This window comes from Muntiacus reevesi, chromosome 2, assembly GCF_963930625.1.
Source record: "Muntiacus reevesi chromosome 2, mMunRee1.1, whole genome shotgun sequence".
Taxonomy (NCBI): domain Eukaryota; kingdom Metazoa; phylum Chordata; class Mammalia; order Artiodactyla; family Cervidae; genus Muntiacus; species Muntiacus reevesi.
This window is the reverse complement of record NC_089250.1, coordinates 34,679,351-34,704,791: the sequence shown is the minus strand read 5'-3', so window position 1 is coordinate 34,704,791 and position 25,441 is coordinate 34,679,351. Positions and strand designations below refer to the sequence as shown.

Below are 25,441 nucleotides of genomic sequence, written 5' to 3'. Positions count from 1 at the left end.
AGATATCTATATGTTTCTGTTTCTGTGTCCACTTACTTCATCCTACTGTTTGGATAAGAAAAACTGGTGTTCTCCAAGAAGTCTCATAATCTTGCTTTCCTTTCCATTGAGAGAAAGGATGGCCACAGTCTTAACCAAGTCCAAGGCTGGCTGGAAACTCAAAGCCGCAGGCTTTTAATTTTGCAAATACTATTTTCTTCTTCCTAATCAAAGAGACCAGGGTGAGGACCCACAGAAGGCAAAACAGTTTTAATAGCAGAATGGACAAAACAGAAAGACCCAAGTAAATTAACCATGACACAATTTATATTCTGTTGATGATGTTTTCTTGAGTACTTAAAATGTTCTTATACTCTAACTCCAAAATTCTACTTCTAGGAAATTGTCCTAAGGGCAAAGTCAGAGATATACAAACAAATTAAATTTATTAGAGACTAAATCTCCAATAATAAGTTGTTGGTAAACTAAATTATAGTATGTCTAAAACATGAAACACTATGCAGCCATTAATGAGTGTTAAGTGATATAGGAAAATGTTACTAACACACTGAGTAACAAGGCAAGTTACACAAAAGAGGCATGAGAGTTGTTTAAAAATTAATGGAAGAGATACCCCACCCTGTAGCCTCCCCCTCTTGCTGTTGTCCTTGTTTGTCCTGTTGCGGGTCTTTGCGTTGCCTGCCGAGAGCTCTCCTGCTCCTCTTTCACTAAATAAAGACCAACATAGAACCCTAATTAATAAATCTCCTGGATGCTGGTTCCCTATGAAGGGGTCAGGGATGAAGGAAATGTTTCAAGTAAAAACCTTTTTGCTGGCACTCTGACTTGTTTTGCAAATGCGTACTAATGCACATGACTGCTCACAACACCTTAATCATAGACAGCATAAAGAACCTGATCACAAAAGGCCCTAATGGGCACAGAGCCCTTCGGGGGGTGAGGAGGCCCTATCAGAGAACACAAAAATATTCTAAAAGTGGTTACAGTTAAAGATTTAGAAAAATAAGTGTTTAGGATTGTTAATTTTAACCAGGAGTGCTAAACAGAGGCTGCCTCACTGGAGTCGCAGAGTCTTTGTATGGTAAACTTTTTAGATAAATTTAGCTGAGAACTTTTGCCAAAACACTGACCTTTGTGTTAACAGGATTGTATTTCTACTATGTTGCAACCTGCTGTACCATGAGACTGCAACTTTTCTGTTTTCTGCTAAACTCAAGGCAAAATAGAACAATAAAGAATAGACTATGGTTAAAAAAAAAAAAAAATAGACTATGGAAAACAGCTTTGCCTTCACCTAGGTCATAAAATGTTAATAGGCCCCAAGGCCAGAAGATAATGTACAAAGATCCACTATGAAAAAAGACTCTCATGAACAAAGAAGTATGCAGAAAACACCCTGGTTTCGTGAAGGACAAACTGACATAATGTTAAAGTAAACTTTGTATGCTTATCTTTCACCTCCCCTTAAAAATGTACTAACTTAGGGTATAAAAGCTACGGTGAAAAATAAAGGAACGCCAGACCCTGCTGCAAAAAAAAAAAAAAAAAAAAAAATTAATGGAAGAGAATAAAGTGGTGAATGTTTAGCTGTGTCTTCCATTGCCATCTGTAGGGTCTTTGCACTAGAATGGAAGAGAATTTCCTTCCATATCCCAAGAGTTTGGATTCTACTGTCAAAAGACAGTTAACAAAAATTTCTTTTAAAAGCCCAAGACCTTTGGAAGGAAAAGGATGAAAGTTGCAGCCTTGGAGAAGGAGGAACTGGAGCCCTCGGATCTGGGAAGGGATGAAGGGTGGTGAGTTTCTAGGGAGAGCTGAGCTGGGTTTTACTCCAGCTCCCAAGAGGAGGGGCCTGGGTGACAGGGTGACACCAGGGACCCTCAAGTATTTGTATCAAACGCTATGGCTTATCACTGTTTCTACCTCCTTCTCCTGGGTCACTCCCACTAGGATACAAACTTGCTCTGGTATGTTTCAGCTCGAAACAACCACCATTCTAAAACCCATATTTCTCCTTACCTGCATGCGTGTTGCTATACGTTTTCCCACAGAGGACTGTCTCCACTGCCCCTGCTGTGTCCTCCCCAGTCCACGACCATCATTGTCTGTTCCGTTATATTGGTCCAGAGGTGGGGACCCTGCTCATGTTACGGTCACCCATCACGTCTCCCGTCCCCCTCCTCAGGGCATGCCACCTCCCTGTCTTATTCAACCACTCTGTCTAGAAACATCAACTGCCCTAAACTTCCAGGACACCTTGCCCTCCTGGTTTCTTGTGTCTTACTGGTTAATCCTGCCCTTCCTCCTTAGATGGCTGCTCCTTAACAAATTCTAAACGTGGATGAAAAAGAGCTCGGTCTGCCTCTCCTTTCTCTCCCCGCCTTCACCTGCTGGGTCATCTCATTTATTTTTCAGAAATTTCAGTACTATTTTCATATAAGATAATCTCCACACTTGTGTAAATCTAGATAGCCTGACTTCTGAATTCCTACCCCATACCAGATAAAACATGAAATGCACCCATAGTTCAAAGTAAATGTACTTTTTTTTTTGAGGGGTTACAGTTTTTAGAATAAAATATATGTAACATAAACTTTTCCATTTTAATCATTTTGAAGTGTACAGTTAATTTAGTGGCATTAACTACATTCAAACGTACAACCATCACCACTGTCCATTTTTGAAACTTTTATCACCCCAAGGAGCTATTCTGTGTTCATTAAGAAATAAACTCAATTTTCCTCTCTTCTCAGGCTCATTAACTTCTAATCTACTTTCTATTTGTGTGAATTTGAGTATATGTTCTAGATTAGATGTGCTTTCTTGCCATTAAAAAAGACAGATTCTTTAAAAATAATTTTACTTTTGAAAGTGGATAAGCATTTAATTCAAAACTGGCTCTTATTTTTCATATCCAGGAATTCCTATAAGAGGAGAAAATCTAATCTTTGTATTATTTGTAAATAATATGAAACTAAAACTTGGCAATTAATAAGTATGATATAAAACTGCATTTTATAAACAGTGAATGCATTATTTATTAAGTTTTTTTACTTTTATGTGTTGAATTTTTTGAAAATAATTTTAGACTCACATAAAAGTATCAGATGCTTGCTCCTTGGAAGAAAAGCTATGACCAACATGAGTGAATGAATGAAGTCACTGTATCATCCATGGGGTTGAAAAGAATCGGACACGACTGAGCAACTTTCATAGACCCTCAATGTGTGCATGCGTACTAAGTCACTTCAGTTGTGTCTGACTTTATGCAACCTTATGGACGGTAGCCGGCCAGGCTCCTCTGTCCATGGGATTTTCCAGGCAAGGATACTGAAGTGGGTTGCCATTTCCTCCTCCAGGGGATCTTCCCCACCCAGGGATCGAACCTGTGTCTCCTGCATTGCAAGCAGATTCTTTACCAGCTGAGCCATTGAGGAAGCCCTGAACAGCATATTAAAAGGCAGAGACATTACTCTGCCAACAAAGTCCGTCTAGTCAAAGCTATGGTTTTTCCAGGAGTCATGTATGGATGTGAGAATTGGACTATAAAGAAAGCTGAGGGCCAAAGAATTGATGCTTTTGAATTGTGGTGTTGGAGGAGACTCTTGAGAGTCCCTTGGACTACAAAGAGATCAAACCAGTCCATCCTAAAGGAGATCAGTCCTGAATATTCATTGAAGGACTGATGCTGAAGCTGAAACTCCAATACTTTGGCCACCTGATTTGAAGAACTGACTCATTGGAAAACACCCTGATGCTGGGAAAGATTGAAGGCAGGAGGAGAAGGGACGACAGAGGATGAGATGGTTGGATGGCATCACTGACTCGATGGACATGAATTTGAGCAAGTTCTGGGAGTTGGTGATGGACAGGGAGGCCTGGCGTGCTGCAGTCCATGGGGTCACAAAGAGTCAGGCATGACTGAGCAACTGAACTGAACTGAAAAGTATCAGAATTAGTACACAGAGTTCTAATGTACCCTTTCCCAGCTTCCCCCAGGGATGACATCTTACACACCCACAGTTTGTTATCAATTATCAAAACTTTATTTGATTTCACCATTTTTCACAGGCATCAGTTGTGTGTATGTATTTCTATCAGATTTCATCAAATGTCTCTTAATGTGTGTGAGCACCACCATAACTAGGGTATAGAACTCTTCCATGAGAAAGAAACTCCTTCAACCCAAACCTTTAAGGTCACACCCTCCCAATTGGCTGCTTAATCCCTGGCCACCACTGACTCATCCTCTATCTCTCCACTTACATCATTTTGAGACTGTCATATACACAGAATCATACCTTTAGAGACTGACCTTTTTCACTCAGAGTCTATTTTCCCTGCTGATCTTTCAAATATCTTGTTCTCTAAGAAGGTGGGCTGCATGGCCACCCAGAATTGGGGGATGGAGAATGAGTGTCGCAAAAGGACTGAAATAAGAATATTTTGGTGTGTCAGTGATTCAGTCTACTAACCTTCAAAAGTAGCTCATACCTTCCCTATTGTTTTGGAGATAATGACCCGTCATGAAACTTTTTTACAACATCTCCGGCATCTCTGGGCTCCTTGTGGAACTATTCTCTGGACATAAACCCATCTCTCTGTCTGTCTTTCTCCTCCATGTCTGTATCTTCCTTTTTCAGCTAAACCACCAAACTCTCTCAGCTGACCGCCCCCTGCCAATAAGCCTCTGAACTCTTCCCTCTGTTTCCGTTCTCATTCTTCAGAAATTCACTCCTGGCAGCAGCTCGTGGCCCCTTTGACCCATGCCTAGTCAGCTCTGAAAATACCTCTTTAGAGGGACTTTCTCTGCCAATCGCCTCTCTCCCCAGCCCCTCCCCTCTCCCCCCAAAATAGCTACCAAGTCACTCTATTTTGTGTTGTTCATACACTTATGAAGAAATTCACATATTTATGTTTTTGGTGTACAGTCATTAACTGTTTATTTGTTTATGTTCTCTCCTTCACTATAACATCACCTTGATGAATGCAAGCTCCTCCGTCCCTAGCACCTGGGCACAGTCACGACCTCAGTAAATATTTACTGATTGAATGAATGACTACACAAACACTCAGTGTGATAAAAAGCTGCTCCCAAGGTGGAATAAGCCAGACAGCTGTCCTTACTACACTCTACAACTGCTCCGAAAATGCAGCAGAACACGGAGAATGTCTACAGCATGTGGGGATAAACAGACCAGCAGGATATTGTGGACAATTTTCAAATCTATCCACATACTGTGTTCACAACCCCAACACTGTGGAAAATGCTGTTGAAGCTTGCACGGTGATGGTGGTTAGGATGTTGGCTTTCACCTAAATAGCCTGGAAAACAAAGATCTCCCTCCCTGTCCTCTCGTTGTTGCCTGATTCGATTTCTTTCTATGTATAGTAGTCAGCCACTTGTAAACTGCTAAGCCACATGCCAGCAGGAAGCATGTGGCAAAAAGAGGCAGGTTTCAAGTCAGTGCAGGGGAGGAACTGCTCTAAATCAGCTCGGTTTTGTGGGTTCACCCGAGGTACAGAACACTAGTTGGCTCTAACAGCCCCATGGCAAGACCAGCCAGCTCTGCTGGATTGAATATTTCCTGCCTCAGCAAGAAATTTCTGTACTAAATCTATTGGTGGATGGGCTGGGGTGGGGGTGGAGGTTGATATCTGGCATTTGGGACCACAAGGCAAAACAAATTCATGTTTTGTAGGGAAAAGAGATTTTCCTCAATAGAAAATTAAAGGCTTCTTTCTTCAAAGAAGAGAAGTGAGGTGAGATTTTCTGCTCCTAATTGAAAAAAGGACTAATGCTGAAACTGAAGCTCCAATACTTTGGCCACCTGATGCAAAGAACTGACTGACTGGAAAAGACCCTGATGCTGGGAAAGATTGAAGGCAGGAGGAGAAGGGGACAACAGAGGATGAGATGGCTGGATGGCATCACCAACTCGATGGACATGAGTTTGAGCAAGCTCTGGGATTTGGTGATGGGCAGGGAAGCCTGGCATGCTGCAGTCCATGGGGTCACAAACAGTTGAGCACGACTGAATGACTGAACTGAACTGAATTGAAAAAAAAGTCTTCCACATAAAATATTTCTGCACCATCCCAGTAAGACCAAGACTGGTCTTGAGGTGCAGGCTGCAGGTGGTCTCGTTAAAGATATATATCTCTGTTCCCAGGGAGTCACAGCATAGGAGCAAACTAAAACATCAGAGGAAGCCAGTTAATCTCAATAAGCATCATCTGGAGAACTGGGGTGTGGGGAAATGGTCACCGAGGCAGGGATAGCGACATCCAGAATGTGAGCTACTCTTTCTTGATGTTGTGCATTCATTCTGTCACTCATCAGATAATGACCATCTCTACCAAGAGAGTGAAGAGCACTGGACCAGGTACCACAGGAGATTCCTGATGCCCGAGACACTGTCCCTTTCTTCAAAATACTCACCATCTAAGTGTAGGAAAGAAGAACATGCATAGAACACACGGAGAAAAGCCAGCAGAAAGGTACAGGTAAGATGTTATGAAAATCTGGGGAAGACAGAACTTATTTCACTCGGTTAAGGTAAGAAATGCCGGAAGGGGACAAGAAGTGAACAGAAAATTCTCTGTAAGAGGGGGCACCTGCAAGGGAACTTGCCAGATGGGTGGGGGTTGACCAGGAGGGTATGAAGCCAAAGGGAATTCCTCACAGTGAAGGCATCCACACAGTCACCCACAGAAGAGTATCTCCTTGAGAAGGCAGAAGGGGGCATGCAGAAAATTGGCTTAGTCAGTTCTGAAAGGAGTAGAGAAGAGGTTGTAGGAAAAGGTACATTTCCTTGATTCATGATCAAGAACGACACTAGTTTCGATTTGCAATATATAGACCAAGATTACATGCAAGGCCCCCAGAGTCTAACCCAGCAAAAACAGCTAGGGGGGCAAACCAATAGAAGCCCTGAAGAGATCTGAATTGCCTCAAATTAAGTGTGGGCTCATGCCAACTTTATGACTTCATCTCTCTGTGACTTTTTCTGAGCTACCTCACTGGCTTCTCCTGATTTATGAATGAGATCAATTATAATCTTTAGAAACATCCTAGAGGCTTTTGAGGCAGAAATTCATAGGTGGTAAGACCACAGGCTTTTGGAGTCAGTTTGTTTATATTTTAAATAATTTTTGGCCCTAGAGCATGTGGGATCTTAGTTCTCCAGCCAGGGATCAAACCCACACTCCCTGAATGGGAAGTGGGGGTATTGTGATCACTGGACCTCCAGGGAAGTCCCCAGTTTGTTCATATTTTAATGATAAGTCCTCTTATCATCCACTTAGTAAACTTGGACAAACAATTTAACCTTCCGAAAGTTCCCCCCTAAAAATGGGGATAATAACAGTATATATTTCATGGGCTCTGTTTAAAGGTTAAATAAGAATATTTGTATAAGACAATCCAATTTCAGCACCTAATAATGTAGTTGTGTTATGAATAGGCAAATAGCATCTCCTAATCCAGAAACTGATGCTACATATTGCTGCAGATGAAAGCCTTGTGATAAAGGTCATTAACTGACTCAAGAGATCCAAGATAAGGATGCATTGCTTGTGTGACTTAGAATATAGAATAAACCAACATGAAGTACAGCCAGATCTCTGAAACTGAGTTTTTCTTTTCTTTTCTTTTTTACTTTTTATTTTGTATTGGGGTATAGCTGATTAACAGTGTTGTGATAGTTTCAAATGAATAGCTTAGAGACTCAGTCATAGGTTTACATGTACCCATTCTCCCCCAAACTCCCTTCCTATCCTGGCTGCCACATAACATTGAGCAGAGTTCCCTGCACTATATCCAGTAGGTCCTTGTTGGTTATCTGTTTTAAATATAGCAGCGTGTACATGTCTATTCCCAATTCCCCAACTGTTCCATACCCCGGTCCTTACCCCCAGCAACCATAGGAGACTGAGTTTTTATATTAAGTGAAGGGTCAGGAGAGAAGACACTTAGAGAAGATGATTCAATTGGAAATTTTTGAGTAGAATCCACCTCTCTCTCTCTGTCTCTTTTCATCAACATTCTGGAAAGCGACCATTGCCTATGGTGGAAGCTCAGGACATGGCAGGACTCTCCAGGAGTAATCATCTCAGGCATCGTTGGAAGCAGCCCTCCCAGCATTGCCAGCAGAGCTCCATTATTCATTTCTTTAAAATCAAATTAAAAGCTCCCAAGGCTCATTTGCTTTGAGGTTTCCCCTGTGGGTTTTTTTTTTTTTTTTCCATCCAAGGTGTCCGCTGAACAATCAGGTAGACTTTTCATGCAGTGGGTTCTTAGAGCCACCAAGCTCTTTGTACCTCCCCATATGAGAGTAATTTATTGTAATATTCTGTTTCAGTGGAATTTTAACACCTTCACTTAAAAGACAAAGTTAAGTAACTTCATGTAGGATATTTTAGAACCTATAAATGTCTTTCCCAACACCCACCTCCTGGTTCAATTTCTCTTGCCTATGGGAATGGAGTAAAATATACAGTTTATCCAGGAAGGGTCAGTGCCAAATGGAGACATAGCAGCTTGTTTAAAAAGCAGATATCTTATTACTTACAACCCTCACCTTCTGGCCCAGGCTAATGCCATAATTACTCTCTTAAATTTCCCTTTATTTAACATCATCCATCCTGCCTTCTTCTGTTACCATTATTTAACTAACTAAACACACCAAATACAATACCAAGGACTAAAGGAGGCATGAGTCCAACTTGTGGAAACCTGCTTTTAATTTAGGGTTATGGGGCCAGTTTCCTAGAAATTGCCACATTTTTAAAGAAAATGGATTTTCCTTCTTTATGTCAAGAGATGGCTGATCTAATTAAATTCAGTTTAATCTAATAACAAGTATGTTAGTGCCATCTTCAAAATTAAAATTTTAGGTCACATCCAAACTTTAATCATCAGATATATGAATTCTTGCTAGCCTAAATAAGAATTCAATTATGCAATTCCCATACATCCAAACTTTAATCATCAGACATATGAATTCTTGCTAGCCTAAATAAGAATTCAATTATGCAATTCCCATAAGAATTTCCTCCACTCTCATGGAGATATATTAGAAGGTATGAAGATGAAAAGATAAAGCAAAACTGTATTTGGCCACCAAGTAGACCTCTATGAATCATTTTCCTTCCGAAGAGATGCTGTGCTGTTCTTAGTTGCTCAGTCATGTCTGACTCTTTGTGACCCCATGGACTACAGTCCACCAGGCTCCTCTGTCCATGAGGATTCTCCAGGCAAAAATACTGGAGTTGGTTGCCATGCCCTCCTCCAGGGGATCTTCTCAACCCAGGGATTGAACCCAAGTCTCCCACACTGCAGGCAGATTTTTTTTAACTTTCTGAGCCACCAGGGAAACCCAAAAATACTGGAGTGGGTAGCCTATCCCTTCTCCAGGGGATCTTCCTAACCCAGGAATTGAACCGGGGTTTCCTGCATCTCCGGCAGATTTGTTACCAGCTGAGATACCGGGGAAGCCTCTGAAGAGATACTGAAATATAAACGCTACTGGGAAATTAGGAAGCTCTTGGTAAGCTTGTGGAAGGTGAATGGCATAAATCCTTTTTGTATCTCAACTGTTTCACAGCATAACACACACAGTGGCTGCTCAGTAAATAAGGGCTTCAACCTCGAAAATTCCCAGCTAAAGTGAAATGATCCCAAGAGGGGAGACTCTTCTGTTTTGTCCTTGATTATACATAATTTGCTTTTGTTGTTTAGTCACTAAGTTATGTCCAATTCTTGCAACCCCACGGACTGTAGCCCACCAGGTTCCCCTGTCCATGGGATTTCACAGAGAAGAACGCTGGAGTGGGTTGCCATTTCCTTCTCCAGGTTATCTTTCCGACCCAGGGATTGAACCTGCCTCTCCTCCTTGGCAAGTGTCTTTTTCTGAGCCACCTGGGAAGCCCTATTATACATAATAGATGCTTCAGAAATATAGAGTGAATGAATGGCTGATACTGACCTGGACCTCTCATTGGGTTGCTGTATCTGCTTCATATAGAATCTTCAGGCCTTGGAGAAACTATGGTCCTTGAGTTGCTGAAGAATAAGTTATTGAACAGGAAACTTGACCAGCTTCCCAGTGCAGCATCATGGGGACCCAAGCAAACAGCAATTTTATAGTAGATAATTTTGACCTTGACCACTAGGAGTCCCGAGAATTCTGCCAAGTTTGACAGGTTTAGACGTGCAAATAGAAGGCAAGATTCTCTCCCTTGTCCTGCTAATAAAAAGGGGTAGAAGGCAGCATCTAGAGAACTAAAGAACTCACAGTGGACTGTAGGAAATTTCCACTGTAAATAAGTTAGGCGACCTTAGAACTGTCTGTAAATAGTTGGTATATGCCCCAAACCCAAGACACATTAGGAAGGAACAGCATGACTTTCTCTGGGGAGTTTCCACAGCTCTGGTGCATATAGACAACTGTTCCCTTGTTCTGTGCATATCCAGGATGAAGTCAAGTCTTCTGTGTTAGTGTCACAGAAAAAAAAAAAAGGGATGAAAGTTTCAGTTCCTGAAAGATGGTTGATTCTCCCAAGCTTATTCATAAGCAAAAAACAATCTCTCACTGGAGACATGAAAACAAGAAACCTTGACCTCAAATCTTCGATTAATCCACCAACTCTGAAAAACACCTTTGAAAGAAAATTGGAGTATAGTTGACATACATATATTTGTGTCAGTTTCTTGACTGAAGTGGTAGATGTTGCGGAAAAGGGCTGCAAGTGCTGTGGAGGAAACGAGACTCAGGATCTTCGGAGACTGAAGTGGAGAGTAACAACATCCGCAACCACAAAAAAATTGCAAAATTCAGCAGTTATTGCAGAACTGTGGTCACCAGGATTGAGTCACATCTCTGGACTCCTCATTAGCAACCCTGACTTTGTTTATGGGAACTGGATTTTAATAACTCTAGTCTTCCTCAAATTTTCAAATAATTTCATAAAGAGGAAAGTTGATGCTCATGTCGAATACATACATAATCTCCCACATATTTACATGGATGTGTGTGCAAAGTCATGCATACCAGGAAGGAGGGTTAACCATGCTGACCTCCGAAATGGAGCCGTGTCTGGGGAGAAACACAATAGACATTGGCCTCAGTGCATCAAAACTGGTTAATGACTTTCCGACATGCCTCCAGGCGATGAGGAATAAATAGCATGTCCAATTAAGAGCCAGAGAGGATTTAGAAGCCCCCAGAAAGGACATGAATTCTCCTCTGTCTCTCTTTTTCATTTTGAACTCCATAATATGATTTTCCAACATGGACCTTTTGAAGCCTGACACTCGGATGGAAATTCCTGAAGGATGTGAGGCGGCAGAATGCGTGATGGAGGAGGGCATGGAATGTCCTTTCATGCATATCTTTAAGGACGGGAGAGACAGACAGATGGATGTTTAGACCCCCCTCCATCCTCCAACTTCAACAGCCCAGGGAAATGAATCTCGACTCTGCCCGATGAGCAAGGACAGAACAGAACAAAACAGAAATAAACAAGTACATCCCTATTGTGTCTGCCCTTCCCCTACTTATTATGGTCCAGCTCCCCAGGCACCAGGGCGCTCTTCATTCTTGCTTTGTCCCTTCTGGTCTTTGACACAGACATTCACAAAGGCTCTGAGTTTTCTTCTCCTCCACTCTTTGAATGTGTTCACCCACCACCTCGGGGTGGGGGGTGGGGGTGGGGGGCACCCATCCTCTTGGCAGCCAGTTGAGCCCAGACTTGCTCTGTCACTGATGGTCCCTCACAGGCCTCACCTCGTTCTGCTATTTCCAGATTCCCTTTCAGGACCACTTGAAGTCTTCCTGCTTCCCTCCAGTTTTCTGGAGTTGAAATTCATTTCCATGGGGTAGCAGCACCAAACCTTAAGGTCAAGGTCCTGAGTGTTCACGCCCCTGGGACAGAACAACATGACCCTGATCCCCTCCACTCTCACCAGACAGGCCTCTGGGTGTGAATCTCCTTGGCTTCTGGCCCTTTCTCACCTAAAAACTGGCCCACCTTCACACCAGGCTCAGCCTCCTTCCAGAATCAGATCATGAGACCTGCCTCGTCCTGTTCAAGGTCATGGGATCCCAGCCTCCAGAACTCAAGCCTCTTACTGGGCCTTCCCAACCCTCTTCTGGTCCATATTTTCCGTTTCCTCCTCCTCCCCCTCTTTCAAACCTCATCGAGTTACCCCAGGGCTGATAAAATTGTTTAACTCAATCTCCTCTCATCCTCCAAAAACATAATCAAGTTCCATTGACTTCACTACCCATGTTTATAGCAACTCTCTCTTCAACCAAAGTTCATGAAGGAAGCGTGGAGCACTTCTTGTCTCCCATCTGGAATTTCTCACCTGTTCCTCAAGCCATCCCTTACCACTCACTGTCTCAGTAACACGCCACACTCCCCCCGCCCCCCACAAGGCTACCTTTGTTCCTCAGGATATCAAGGACCTTCGTAATGATGGCTTTTTAAGAAAAATTTATTTATTTATTTGGCTGCACTGCATCTTAGTTGTGGCACACAAGGTCTTTGATCTTCCTTGTGGCACGCAGGATCTAATTTCCTGTCCAAGGATCGAACCCGGGGCCCCTGTGTTGGGAGCGCAGAGTCTTAGCCACTGGCCCACCAGAGAAGTCACTGTAACGATGACTCTTCACGTTATTGAACATCTACTTCACTTGACACTGCTGATCTCTCCCTGCTTCTGGAAACACTCTCTTGAGTTCCCTCGAGGGCCCCGCATTTCCTGAACTTGTTTCATCTTCTTTTCTCCTTTATACGGTAGTATTCTCAGAGGCTTGGTCTTTAGCTCTGTTTTCATCTATACGTTCCCTTGGCTGAGCTCACCTAATTTCCTAGACTTACGAGTCATTAACATATAAGAGATGGGTAATCCCAGATTTCTCTGCCACAGCTCATCGCCCTGAGCTTCAGACTTCCTAAAGGCCACTCCCTTGTGATTTTTTTTTCCTTGCAGTAGCTATTAGCAAGTCAAACTCAGCACAACCCAAAATGGCCCTCTGTTTGCCCTCCCTCCAGGGTTTCTGTCTCAGGCAGTGGCAGCAGCATCCTTGGTTGCCTCACCTGGCTGCAGGTAAACTCACTCTTCATGCTTCGTTCTGCCCGCCTTGTGCCACCACATTGCTAAACAGCCACTGAATGCTTTGATTCACTTCCTGAACACATCCCAGATCTACTCCCTCTTGGGACAGCCAAAACCCTCATGTAGGTACAGATGTTCTTCCAGGAGGATTAGTGCAAAAGGCTCCCATTCTCCTGCACACTGTTCTATTCTCAAATATATTGGGCACATCCCATCTGAAAGATCCATGCCTGAAACCTGACCAGTCATTCACTCCCTATTACCTAAAAGGTAAAGTTCTTTACTCAGCTATACAGAGAAACACAGCACAGTATTTTGGGAATGGCAGCACCCACACGATAAACACAGCCCACGTCTGTGGTAACTAATATAAAATTATTTCCACGTGTGTTTATCTCTCAAACTAGATCATCTTGAGGAAAGAGACTGTCCCCGGGATCTAGCATGGTGCCTGGAAAATAGTGAGAATGAACAGATGTTGGTTGACATGTGCATGGAGCGATCTCACTGAACTTGCTGAGGTCCTCTGGAAGTGGCTTCTAGAAATCTGAAGGGAGGGACAGAGAAGCAGGGGGCTGCTCTGTGAAGTGAAGGGCTGAGGGGGAGGACGGTCTGTGATGGGGGAGCTGATGAGGTGTGTGGGTTTGGCTCCACGTGACTGATGTTAAACACAGAGGTGCCTCTGATTGGTATGACGGGATCACCTGTGCCAAAGGACAGAGGAGGTGGAGATGTAGAGAGAAGGAGTGGTCTCTGACCTGCGCTTATCCAGTGCTGATAAGGACAGAAGACACGTGGTGACCTCTCTCTCCGTATGTCCAGCATTGAACATATGAGCAGCCTGGCATCTTTGTCGGCTGGGGCTGGTCAGGTGTTTCTCTGATAGCTGTGAGTATTCGGGGGACATGATTAAGCCCAGGAAGGTCAACACTCAGAGAATGATGAGCTGCCTGGTATGGGGGTCCTCCCACAAAATCTGAAGAACCTTTCCTCAGCAGGGAAATACCTCCGCAATCTCCCACGACACTTGTGGAAGCAGAAGATACTGCCTCTATCTCTGTACACAGTTGGGCTCCACAGGGTCCCATCGGGACCAGCAGCGTTGCCCCTAAAAGGAAGTCCTCAGGCCTTTATCACAGGAATGGCATTTTCCTACTTATCTAAATGTAAAGAGCCTCCCAGGGTCCTTTTCTTCTTAAGTCCATGTGAGTATGATTTGTGAAGTTAAAATTGTAGACACATCTCAGGCAGCAGGTTTACTGCTATTATTGAAACCTTCCTGTGATCATAGGCAAACAATAGAAAATAAACCTTCTTTGAATCTAATTATTTTGAAGACCAGGAACTTCTTTGGGTTATTACTCTCCTTATCTACTGACTGAAACCTTTTTCTGAAATTCTAATTTTCTAATCTTTATTCAGATTCTCAAAGGAATTCCCTGGTATTTCCCACAAGGCCAAATGTTTGTGCTACATTAGAAAATCAAATTGTGTACAGCTGATGGGGCTATCACAATATTATCTGGAACCTCTAATTAATGCATTGTCTTGTCTTACCTTGGACAAAGAAGAATGATTGAATATGAGGGTTAGAGTTAGTGTTAGTTTATGATAAAATTTCTGCCTGAGGAGTACCTAATTTTACAACAGCACAAAGAGAATGATCATTTGTGTAAAATCTTTCTCCATTCCTTTTTGTTTGCTTGTTTGTGGTTTTTCTCACTCTGATACTGTTTTCCCGTTAATTTCCATCTATGATAAAGACTTCTGTATTCATTGCTCAAGTTATGGTCTTTTTTAAAAACCTTGATTCCCCTAAATCTTGCCAGGTCTCTGAATTGGAGGTGAGATTCAGTGAAAACTGAGATGAAGAATTAAGGAATTGAATAAGAACCTTCATTTCACTGTAGGTGGAGACCACCTGTCCTTTTCATCCTGTTATAATGTCATTTTTTAAAAGAAAATCCTATGATTGGTGAAAGTAGAAATTTTTATAACCACTCCAGAGGGTAATTCGGCAATGTATGAAAAGTTTAAATGACTTGCCCTTTGACCCAAGAAAAATTGCAAGAATGTGTCTAAAAGGATGTTCATCAATTATAGCACATTTATTGAACAAACAAACAAATCTAGAAACAAGTGAAAGAGGTTATCAGTCAAAAACACACCAAAGGAATTCTAGGCAGTCATTAAAAGTAATGACATTGTTTTGTAATGGTTTTCACATTATAAGAGAAAAAGAAGGATTACCAAGTGGAAATATAGTAAAATTTCCCTTTTGTTAAATTGTATGTATGTGTTTTGAACAGTCTATAAGGATATGCAAGATGTTAACAGTAGTTATCACTGGGAAATGAAATGCTACATCTTTGTGAAAAATATATTTCCATGCTGTCTGGATATTTCTCATTTGGGGGAGTCAAGCACTGAACTTTGACACCAGAACTTTGCAAGCTTCATGACGAGGCATCTCCTAAGCCCCAGAGGGCAGAACATAGGGAGTGTTTTCCTGAACCAGCTTGCACAGAATATTCTGTGCTCTTGGCTCTCCCAGGCAGCTGAGATTCAGACCAGTCATGGTGGTGAATTTGTTCTCATTGACAGAGAGGATGCAAACATCCCAGAGGGTATTCTGGTGGTACTTGCCTTGCAGGTCACATGACACCCATGTGAGACCAAGGTCATGGGCCAGCCCAGAATGTTACCTAGAAAGCTGAGTTCCATTCAGGGTAAGAGAGGTCATAAAACCCACTGGTGAACAAGTTGACCTGTTCCCTGTCCATTCTGGCCTCACTCATCAGTGCTAATGCCACTTCCCAATATGCTATCTCCCAAACCCTCTCTGTCAGGATGAGACAACATCAGGTTTGCTGGTATCGATATTCTGTGCATGCCAGACAGGGCTTCCAAACAAATTACAACTTGGTTTAAAATAATAAACCTTCCACCGATGTTGATAATGAAGGAGATATATTACTAAGTCTTGCCTAATTTTGAAATCTTAAAAGTAATTCTTAGCATGTGGGACTACTTATTTTATAATAAATAAATGATTCGAGCTATTGCTCCTTAGATTCCACAACAGGCTTTTTTGGTTTGGGGTTTGTTTTAACGACAGCCGCATGACAAAATACCCTCAGATTTCCCAGCCAGCAGGAAGGAGTCGCTGACTAAATCTGGACACAGCCCAGCGAAAAAGCAAAAGTGTTAGCTGCTCAGTGGTATCTGACTCTTTGCGACCCCATGGACTGTAGCCCACCAGGCTCCTCTGTCCATGGAATTCTCCAGGCAAGAATACTGTAGTGGGTAGTCAGTCCCTCCTCCAGGGGATCTTCCTGACCTGGGAATAGAACCCAGGTCTCCTGCATTGTAGGCGGAGTCTTTACCATCTGAGCCATCAGGGAAGCCCTTGGACACAGCCCAGGCTCAGCAACATCTTGTTGGTTGGACCAACTCTGGATTCACCACTCCATCCCAGGGCTGTGGTTTCTACCTCCTTGCATATCATCGCTGATATCTATTCCTTCCAGATGTACAATTCTAAGATCCTTTGTCTCCTATCACCTTAACAGAACAGAGAGAATAGCATCTCAAGGTTCTAGTTGCTGCCTAAAAGACCGTTGTTGGAGGAGCTGACCTTCTGGGTCACCCTAATGGGTGAGAAAGTAGGAGGGCACTCAGTGATAAAATGAGGAGTGGAAGGGTAAGCCCCTGGCTTGACCTGGAACTAGAGATATTGTTTACACTGGGGAAGAGTGAGAAAAGGAGTCGGGGAAGAATTTGATTTCCTGAGCATTTCGTACGTACAAGATGCATCGTTGGTGCCAGTAACAGTGAAGTTCTGCTGAGCACCTACTGTATGCCCCAGTCTGTGTCTAGTGCCTTACATATGCAGTCCACCGAGGCCAGCCTCAATCTTAGCCCATTAGGATGACTATGCTCCTTTATTTTTTCTTTTTGATTGAAATATAGCTGATTTACAATGTTGTGCCTATCTCTGCTGTACAGTAAAGTGACTCAGTTATACACGTAAGACATTTTAAAAATATTCTTAGCCATTATGGCTTATCCCAGTGTATTGAATAAAGTTCACTGTGCTATACAGTAGGACCTTGTTGCTTATCCATCCTAAAGAAGATATGGTACCTGCAGACAATGGTTTACTACTCAGCCATAAAAGAGAACAAGATAATGCCATGCACAGCAACATGGATGGACGTAGAATTTACCATACTAAGTGAAGTAAGTCAAAAAGAAAAAGACTTGAACAGGAGAGAAAACTGACACTCAGAGGTCACACAACTCTAAGTCATGGAGCAGAACTGCCAGGCAAGTCTAAGCCCAGAACCTGAGCCTTAGACCATCACCTAAACTGTAAGCATCTCAGTCACTCTGCTGAGTAGGGACCCACATCTGAGAGGCATAACTCATCTGCCTGGAGAAGCATACACGAAACCATAGAGTGAAGGTTTGAAAGCAGGTCTGTCTGACGCCAGTACATGTGTTCTTCTCCAGATTCTGGCCAAGAAGGAAGACTCACCCACTTAGCAGTGCAGCTGATTTGTCTCCATACAGGGTCTAGAAGGGCTTCCCTGGTGGCTCAGTTGGTAAAGAATTTGCCTGCAATGCAGGAGACCTGGGTTCGATCCCTGGCTAGGGAAGATCTCCTGGAGGAGGGCATGGCAACCCAATCCAGTATTCTTGCCTGGAAAATTCCATGGACAGAGGAGCCTGGCAGGCTACAGCCCATGGGGTCGAAAAAGAGTCGGACAGGACTGAGCAACCCACAGCACATGGGTCTATGTGGCCAATAAACCACATGAATAACCAGGACAGCTTCAGACGAAGTTTCAGAGATCTTGGGACACATGCTGTAACTACTGTGGTATTTCCTTTAGAATTTTATTTTGCTTTTTTTATGCACCTTCAAGTGACTGACTTCGCCATGCAACAGGAGGGGAACGCATAGCTGGGCCAGGAGTCAGCAAAGCTCTGGCCTGAATGCAAACCGCAAGCAAGGCTATTCTGTTAGCTTATCTGCTTTTGATAGAAAGACCTCTGCTTTTTCACTCCCTTTGTGTGTAAACCAGCTCCCAGGTACCTTAATCAGCCTGCAAGTAACTGATACTATGTTACATCAACACCCCCAAATACAATGACAACCTGGGTTGACAGGTGTGTCAGTTTGTGTGTGTTTATATTTCTCTGTGTGTGTGTGTTTGTAGGGTGGTTGTGTGTGTATCTTTGTGTGTGTGTTTGTGAGTGTGAGTTCGTGGGGGAGTTCTGTGTGTATGTATGTGAGTTTGTGTGTGTTTCTGTGAGTGTGTATATGTTTGTGTGTGTTTGTGTGCATGAGTATGTGCGTTGTGTGTGAGTCTCTTCCCGGTCCCTGCCCTTATTGTTGTTGACATTTATTCTTTCACCAGGTACAATACCAAGTGATTCAGAGTCTTTTTGTTAATCCTCCCAACCACCCTCTGAGGTCTGTATAACTAGTCCCATTTTGTGAGTGAGAAAAAGCTTAAGTTCATAGCATGACAGTAGCTTTTCATGGTCATGCCGAGCCCATATGAGTAAAACAAGACATGGAGTTCTGGGTCCACTGCTTCTGTTTCCAGCATGGATAACTATTCTCACCATGCATCCTGGCCAGTGTGAGGGAGGGTCATGGAAAAGCAGATGATACTCTGAGAAGGGCCCAGAGCAGCATCAGAGCTGAACCTACGTAAGTCCAGGAAGTCTGGCTCCTTTCCTTGACCTTGACAACTTCTTGGGCAGCTGCCCAGTGACTCCAAGGCACGTGCCTCTGTGTTTCTGCAAGTCCTTATCTTTTAAGCAGATTCTGTCTGTTGCACTTCCAAAGGGAATTCCTTACACTCTTCTCAAACCTGTATGCTCTTGAGATAAGTGGACCAGGACATACCAGCCGCCAGCGCCAGGCTTCCCGGCTGAGAAATCTCAGTTACTCCAGGTCCTATCTTCATCACTTTCCCATGTCCAACTTATCTAGAAACACATTTAGGAAACTGAAACACAAAAATACCTTCTTGAGATAAAGCCTGTTTCAGAAGGAGTTTAAAAATAAAGTTCAGTCATGATCTATGTATGCCTACATGTCAAACTGACGATCTGCCTGAATTTCTTCTTCTGCAAAGCGTTGGCTGTGGAATCTTAGGCAAGAAGTAACATTAATCCCTAAGCCTCTGTTTATCCATCTATAACTTAACAGTCCAAAACAGTGGACACTGGTCTCTTGAAATGTGCTATAGATAAGTGTTAGTCGCTAAGTGCTGTCCAACTCTTCACGACCCCATGGACTGTAGCCCACCAGGCTCCTCTGTCCATGAGATTTTCCAGGCAAGAACACTGGAGTGGATAGCCATTCCCTTCTCCAGGGGATCTTCCTGACCCAGAAGTAGAATCCAAGTCCCCTGCATTGCAGGCAGATTTTTTACTGTCTGAACTACCAGGGAAGCCCATAAAATGCACACTGGACTTCAAGGATAAATGGCAACCCACTCCAGTACTCTTGCCTGGAAAATCCCATGGATGGAGGGGCATGGTGGTCTATAGTCCATGGGGTCGCAGAGTCAGACATGACTGAGCAACTTCACTTTCACTTTCAAATGAAAATACCAGATTAGATGGTTAGATAGCATCACTGATTCAATGGGCATGAACTTGAGCAAACTCCAGGAGATAGTGGAGGACAGGGAAGCCTGGCGTGCTGCAGTCCATGAGGTCGCAAAGAGTCGGACATGACTGAGTAACTGGACAGCAACAACAAATGTAAATAGTATCTTGAATATATTATCAGGAGCAACATATCATTAATATATTATTGATAATAATGTTCATACTGATTATATGAAAACATAATATTTTTGATACATTTGGGTTAAATATGACATATCATTAAAAATGTTTAATAATGCAATCACGATTTAGATTTAGCCAGACTGCCCTCAGTTGGGTATTTGATACAAAACCATCCTGGCTTGGAAGGAGTCTCACTGGGACCCAGTGAGATGCTACCTTTCTGTCCAAATGATGGACAGGTGAATACACAGAGGAGACCCTGGTACCAGCATGGAGGGATTCAGAGTCTTGTGGGCATAGTTAATGTTCTGAATCCTTTCTGAATTCATCACTGAGTTCATTACATGTTTGTTACCCTCTAAGCAGAATGAGTTAACATTTGAAAAAAAAAATCTCCAGTAGAGAAATAGATCAAAGGCTGAGTTTGGTCAGTGGCACGCAGAATAAATATTATTTCACAGCTCAAACAAATCTCCTGGCTGCCCAGGCAAGGCATGTTGATAAGAAACTATTATGTCTCTTCCCTCCAGTCCCTATTCCCCAACCCTAGTGACCTCTTCTTTTTAGTTCTCTATGGGGCTCCTGATGATGTTTGAATAATCAGAAAGCAAAGGCCATCATCCGAATCACACAGGAAGCCTTCAGATTCCAGGCAGGACCCAGATGAGTTTCGTGTCCCCCCTCTGCCATTGGTTGAGCACTGGGAAGGTTGGACATCTGGTTCTATTCTGAGTTTGCATCTGTGTTACCACCAGCTGTATAATTTTATGGTTCTATTGCCACCATGGAGATAATTTTTAATGCACTCTTGAAAGTGCCTTGTGAAAAATGGAATCTCAGGTGGGACAACCAGCAGCCTGGGGACAGCTCAAGCTGGTAGGATTGTGGACTCTTTGTCCAGGGGCCCTGTAACAGGAAGTTAGTGGATTCTCCAACTTCTAACAATAAAACCAGGTTGCATTTATTAAACAGTTGTATTGTGCCAGGCACACTTTCAAGTGCTCTGCAGACATTATCTTTTTTGATCTTCACAGCAACCCTACTGAGTAATACCCTTTGCTCTTCCTTTTTTCTTTTTTTTTAACTGATGAAAATGTATATAACTCACCTAAGGTCACACAGTTACCAAGTGACAGAGTCAGAAATCAAATTCAAGTCTGTGGGATCCCCAAGCCCAGGCCCTGAACCCCTCAACTACAGTGATCACATAGCCAGGTCCTCTGTTAAACTTTCATTTAAACTGTCAAACTCTAAGAATTTTTCTGACTTTTTTGATGAAGAAAGCTTTCTAGCCAGGCCTTGCTACTTTTAGAAATTCCATTGTCATCACACATCTCTCTCAGTTCATTTGGAGGTTGTCACCCAGACAACCCCGGGTGGTGCTATAGCTGTTGTCCATACAGTTCTACGTTGCCCATACACCCAGCATGACATTGTGCAGTGCACAACCCACTGTACACAGGGCCTGTGGTCCCTAATTTACCGATCACCAACTTCCACCCTCCTATCCCACTCCTGATGAATACAGAGCAACATACTAAACATCAAAAGTGTCCCATAGCATTGATTTAAGTTTCCTGGGCTTCTTCTCAACTTATTTAAGATTAATCTCCTTAACTTCCAAGTGACCTGCTCTGTGGCTTGCTTTCCTAATTCTTCTTTAAGTAAAGCAGTCAGAGCTAGAAACTCGTGACAAATGAAATCGCTTCTGGCACAACAATTGGAAGAGAGTCTATGACGTTTATGAAGTTCATCTCCAAGGCCATGGGACTTGTATTTTTACACCAAAATTCCTAAACCTACATATGCAATTAAGGTTTCCTCAGAATGTATGTGTGGAAAATTACTTTTAGAAATGACCTTGCTTTTCATTAACCACAAGAATGAATCTCAAAACTTTCAAAAGAAAATTTGAAATGATACTTGATGTGGGGAAAAGATAATCTATTTGCAAAGCAGAAGTAGAGACACAGATGTAAAGAAGAAATGTATGATACCAAGGAGAGAAAGGGAGAGTAGGATGAATTGGGAGATTGGAACTGACATGTATATATGACTATGTATCAGATAGATAACTAATGAGAACCGACTGCACAGCCCATGGAACTCAGTGATTTGAGGTGACCTAAATGGGAAGGAAATTCAAAAAAGCGAGGATACATGTATGTGTGTGCTGTAGAGCAGAAACTAACTCAACATAGTAAAGCAGCTATACTCCAATAAAAAAATTTTTTTAAAGGTAATGAAAAAAGATATGAAAGTTTCATCTATTAAAAAAATGAGATAATAAAATAATGACCCTGTTTTCCTTGTGTAAGCTTGTAATCAGCCTTCTGGAAACTCCAAGAGGTGTTTTAAAATATGTGCTGAGAGATGGCGTCACCTTGAAACAAATAAGATTATTGCAAAGGAAAACAGTCTTGAGTCTATAAAAGGAAGATTAAAAGAATTATTTCATGTCCTTTCAGTCACATCTGTCACAAGAGAATAATGCCCAGTTCTCGATGCTCTGCTCCTGATAGCGTGCTCGGGTGTACAAGGTAAAAATAAATTAAAATAGCTACCCCAAAATGCTAAATTGAACTCTGTGGCTTGGCATAGAATTGAGGGCTTATGTTTAAAAACTTATTTTTAAAAGAAAAGTAATTCAGAGAAGGGAGAAACCACTGAAACAGTAGTTCCTCTGCCAACTTTAGCTCCTGACCTTGGAGATGCCTGGCAATCAAATGTTCCATGAAGGACAAGCGCCAAGCAGCAGCCCCGGGCTGCCTCGGAGCTCAGGCGAACACATGCTCAGTGGATGCTGTACCGTGGGAAGAGGCCAGGTTGTTTGTGGATCAGCCAGAGAGAGACTCACAAAGCCCAGACAGAGGGGTCTGCAGCCATGAGTGCTGGAAGGGGTAGGAGTGAAGCTATTGGAGAGGTGGAGTGGGTGTCTCTTGCTCCCAGCAGAGTGCTGGCTCCTCAACCCTCCAAACCCAGGCAGAGTTGAGCATGTCCAGTACCCTTCCCAACCAGAGAAGCCACCCCACTGTCACAGGGGCTGGGTTAGTGAAGGAGGCAGGCAGAGGTGTCACAGCCATGGGGTCTCCTCCACCAGGATGGATGGCTTGGAGATTCTTCTCCCTGTTAAACTACTGTGTGGGAAAAAGTGAAGTTGCTCAGTTGTGTCCGACTCTTTGCGGACCCCATAGACCGTAACCTGCCAGGCTCCTCCGTCCATGGGATTTTCCAGGCAAGAATACTGGAGTGGGTTGCCATTGTGGGAAAAAGTGTAGTATTAATAGTGTTCAGTTGTTCAGTCGTGTCTAATTCTTTGTGATCCCAAGGACTGCAGCCCGCCAAGCTCCTCTGTCCATGGGATCTCCCAGGCAAGAATACTGGTATGAGTTGCCATTTCCTTCTCTACAGGATCTTCCTGACTCAGGGATGGAACCCATGTCTCCTGCATTGGCCAGCAGATTCTTCACCGCTGTGCCACCCAGGAAGCCCTGGGAAAGACCATACAGAGACCTGAACGTGGCTTTTCCCCACCTCACTAACTTTTCACACCAGCCCCTCACAACACAACTGTTGCAGAGTAGTTATCACTAAACGTTAGTTATCAAGGTATTATATCAAAACTTGACACTTTCTCAGCGCCCACTTACTGTCATTTTTTAAAATTAAGATTTTTGAAAAAGAGATGTACTTGAATACTATAGGCAAAGGAGCGTGAACTCACTGTATGGAGTGAAAGCACAAATATGGACCACGGGGCACCCCACAAAAGATATTAGTCTAGACTTTGGGCTTTCCAGCTGGTCAGGGGGATATTTGACAATGTCTAGAGACTTTTGGGGTCACAACTGGAGTGGGGAGCTATTGGCATCTGGTGGGTGGAGGCCAGGGATTTCAACATGATACAGAGCACAGGACAGCTCCTACAGCAAGGACTTATCAGCCCAGACATCAATAGTCCTGAGGCTGAGAAACCCTGGTCTTCACTGGGATGGAACAAATGAAAGATGTAGCCCAATTCTGGTGGGTTTTTTAGGCTTTTCATTGCCATCAGAAGCAATATTTTACATGGTTCCAAGGGCTCATGGCCCAGAGGAGAGCATGGCAACCCACTCCAGTATTCTTGCCTGGAGAATCCCCATGGACAGAGGAGCCTGGTGGGCTACAGTCCATGGGGCTGCAAAGAGTTGAACAAGACCAAGCAAATAAGCACAGCACAAGGGCTCATGGAGCTGATAGCTGCCTGGTGAATCTGTTTTCAGATCTGATTTCCACACCCTGAGGGCTGGCCCTCTGTGGGTTGGCTGTCCCCACCCCACCAGGTAAAAGCACCCCTGGGTTTACAACCTGAAGCAGCTCAGTCTTGAAGATGTGGATGTGCTTAGTCACTCAGTCGTGTCCAACTCTTTGCTACCGCATGGACTATAGCCCACTAGGCTCCTCTGTCCTTGGGGATTCTCCAGGCAAGAATACTGGAGTGGGTTGCCATGACCTCCTTCAGGGGATCTGCCCAACCTAGGGAACGAACCCAGGTCTCCCGCATTGAAGGCAGTTTCTTTAACATCTGAGCCACTTGGAAACCATTTCCTTATCAAAAAAAGCAGCTAAGAGATGGTGGAAATAAGGCAATGAGGAGTTGCCTTGCTGTTCTGGCCCAACCGCGTGAGCCTGTCTGCCGAGTCTCAGGCCACTTGCCCCTGCACCTTCCCCTCCCTGGAAAGTTGGAAGAGGCCCCAGGTGCAGACTATGTGGTCCCTCACACAAAGGGCAGACAGGACGGTGATTGAGGGAGGTAAGGTCTGGATTGAAGACATTAGTTAGCAGTGGCAGAATGGAAAGTTCTAGATCAACTCAATGTTTATTTGAAGATCTAACAGTATTGCCCACAGGAGCTTGAGGCAAGTAGATTCTGGAATAGCAGGAGTCCTGTCCTCCGGTGAGATACCCACCACCACTCCAACCCCGTTCTCGGAACGTCACTGGGTGTCACTGTGTTCCCTTTCATCTGAGGGCCTTCACACCCTTCCCCCCTCAGATGACAGGGACAGGACGTGCTCCCCACCCATCGAAGGCAGAGCCTCCCAGTCATCCACCTGCTATGGACATAGGAGCCCAGTCTGGACTGAGTCCACCACTTCAGGCAAGCAGCCTCGCTCAGGAGTGCCACCTACTGGACCACGGGAGAAGGAACAAAAACCAATCAGAGTTCAACATAATTTCTGTTCAGAGCTCCAGATTCTGGTCAGAGCCCTGTGCTGAGATGTTTTCCTTAGGCCCAGACTTAACATAGCTTGCTTTCGTTTGATTTTAAAAATTATCCTAGAGGGCTTCCCTGGTGGCTCAGTGGTAAAGAATCTCCCTGCTAGTGGGGGGGACGCGAATTTGATCCCTGATCCAGAAAGATCCCACATGCCATGAGGCAACTAAGTCCATGCACCTCAACGATTGAGCCAGTGATCTAGAGCCGGGGAAGTGCAACCGCTGAGCCCAAGTGCT

At 43.6% G+C, this 25,441-nt stretch overlaps 1 non-coding gene across 1 annotated transcript; it reads left to right on the top strand.

Annotated features, from left to right (window-relative positions):
- The first annotated feature begins 17,715 nt into the window (after positions 1 to 17,715).
- TRNAC-GCA (transfer RNA cysteine (anticodon GCA)) lies at positions 17,716 to 17,787 on the top strand. The gene has a single exon. It is a non-coding gene; the product is annotated as a tRNA-Cys (tRNA).
- The last annotated feature ends 7,654 nt before the right edge of the window (positions 17,788 to 25,441 follow it).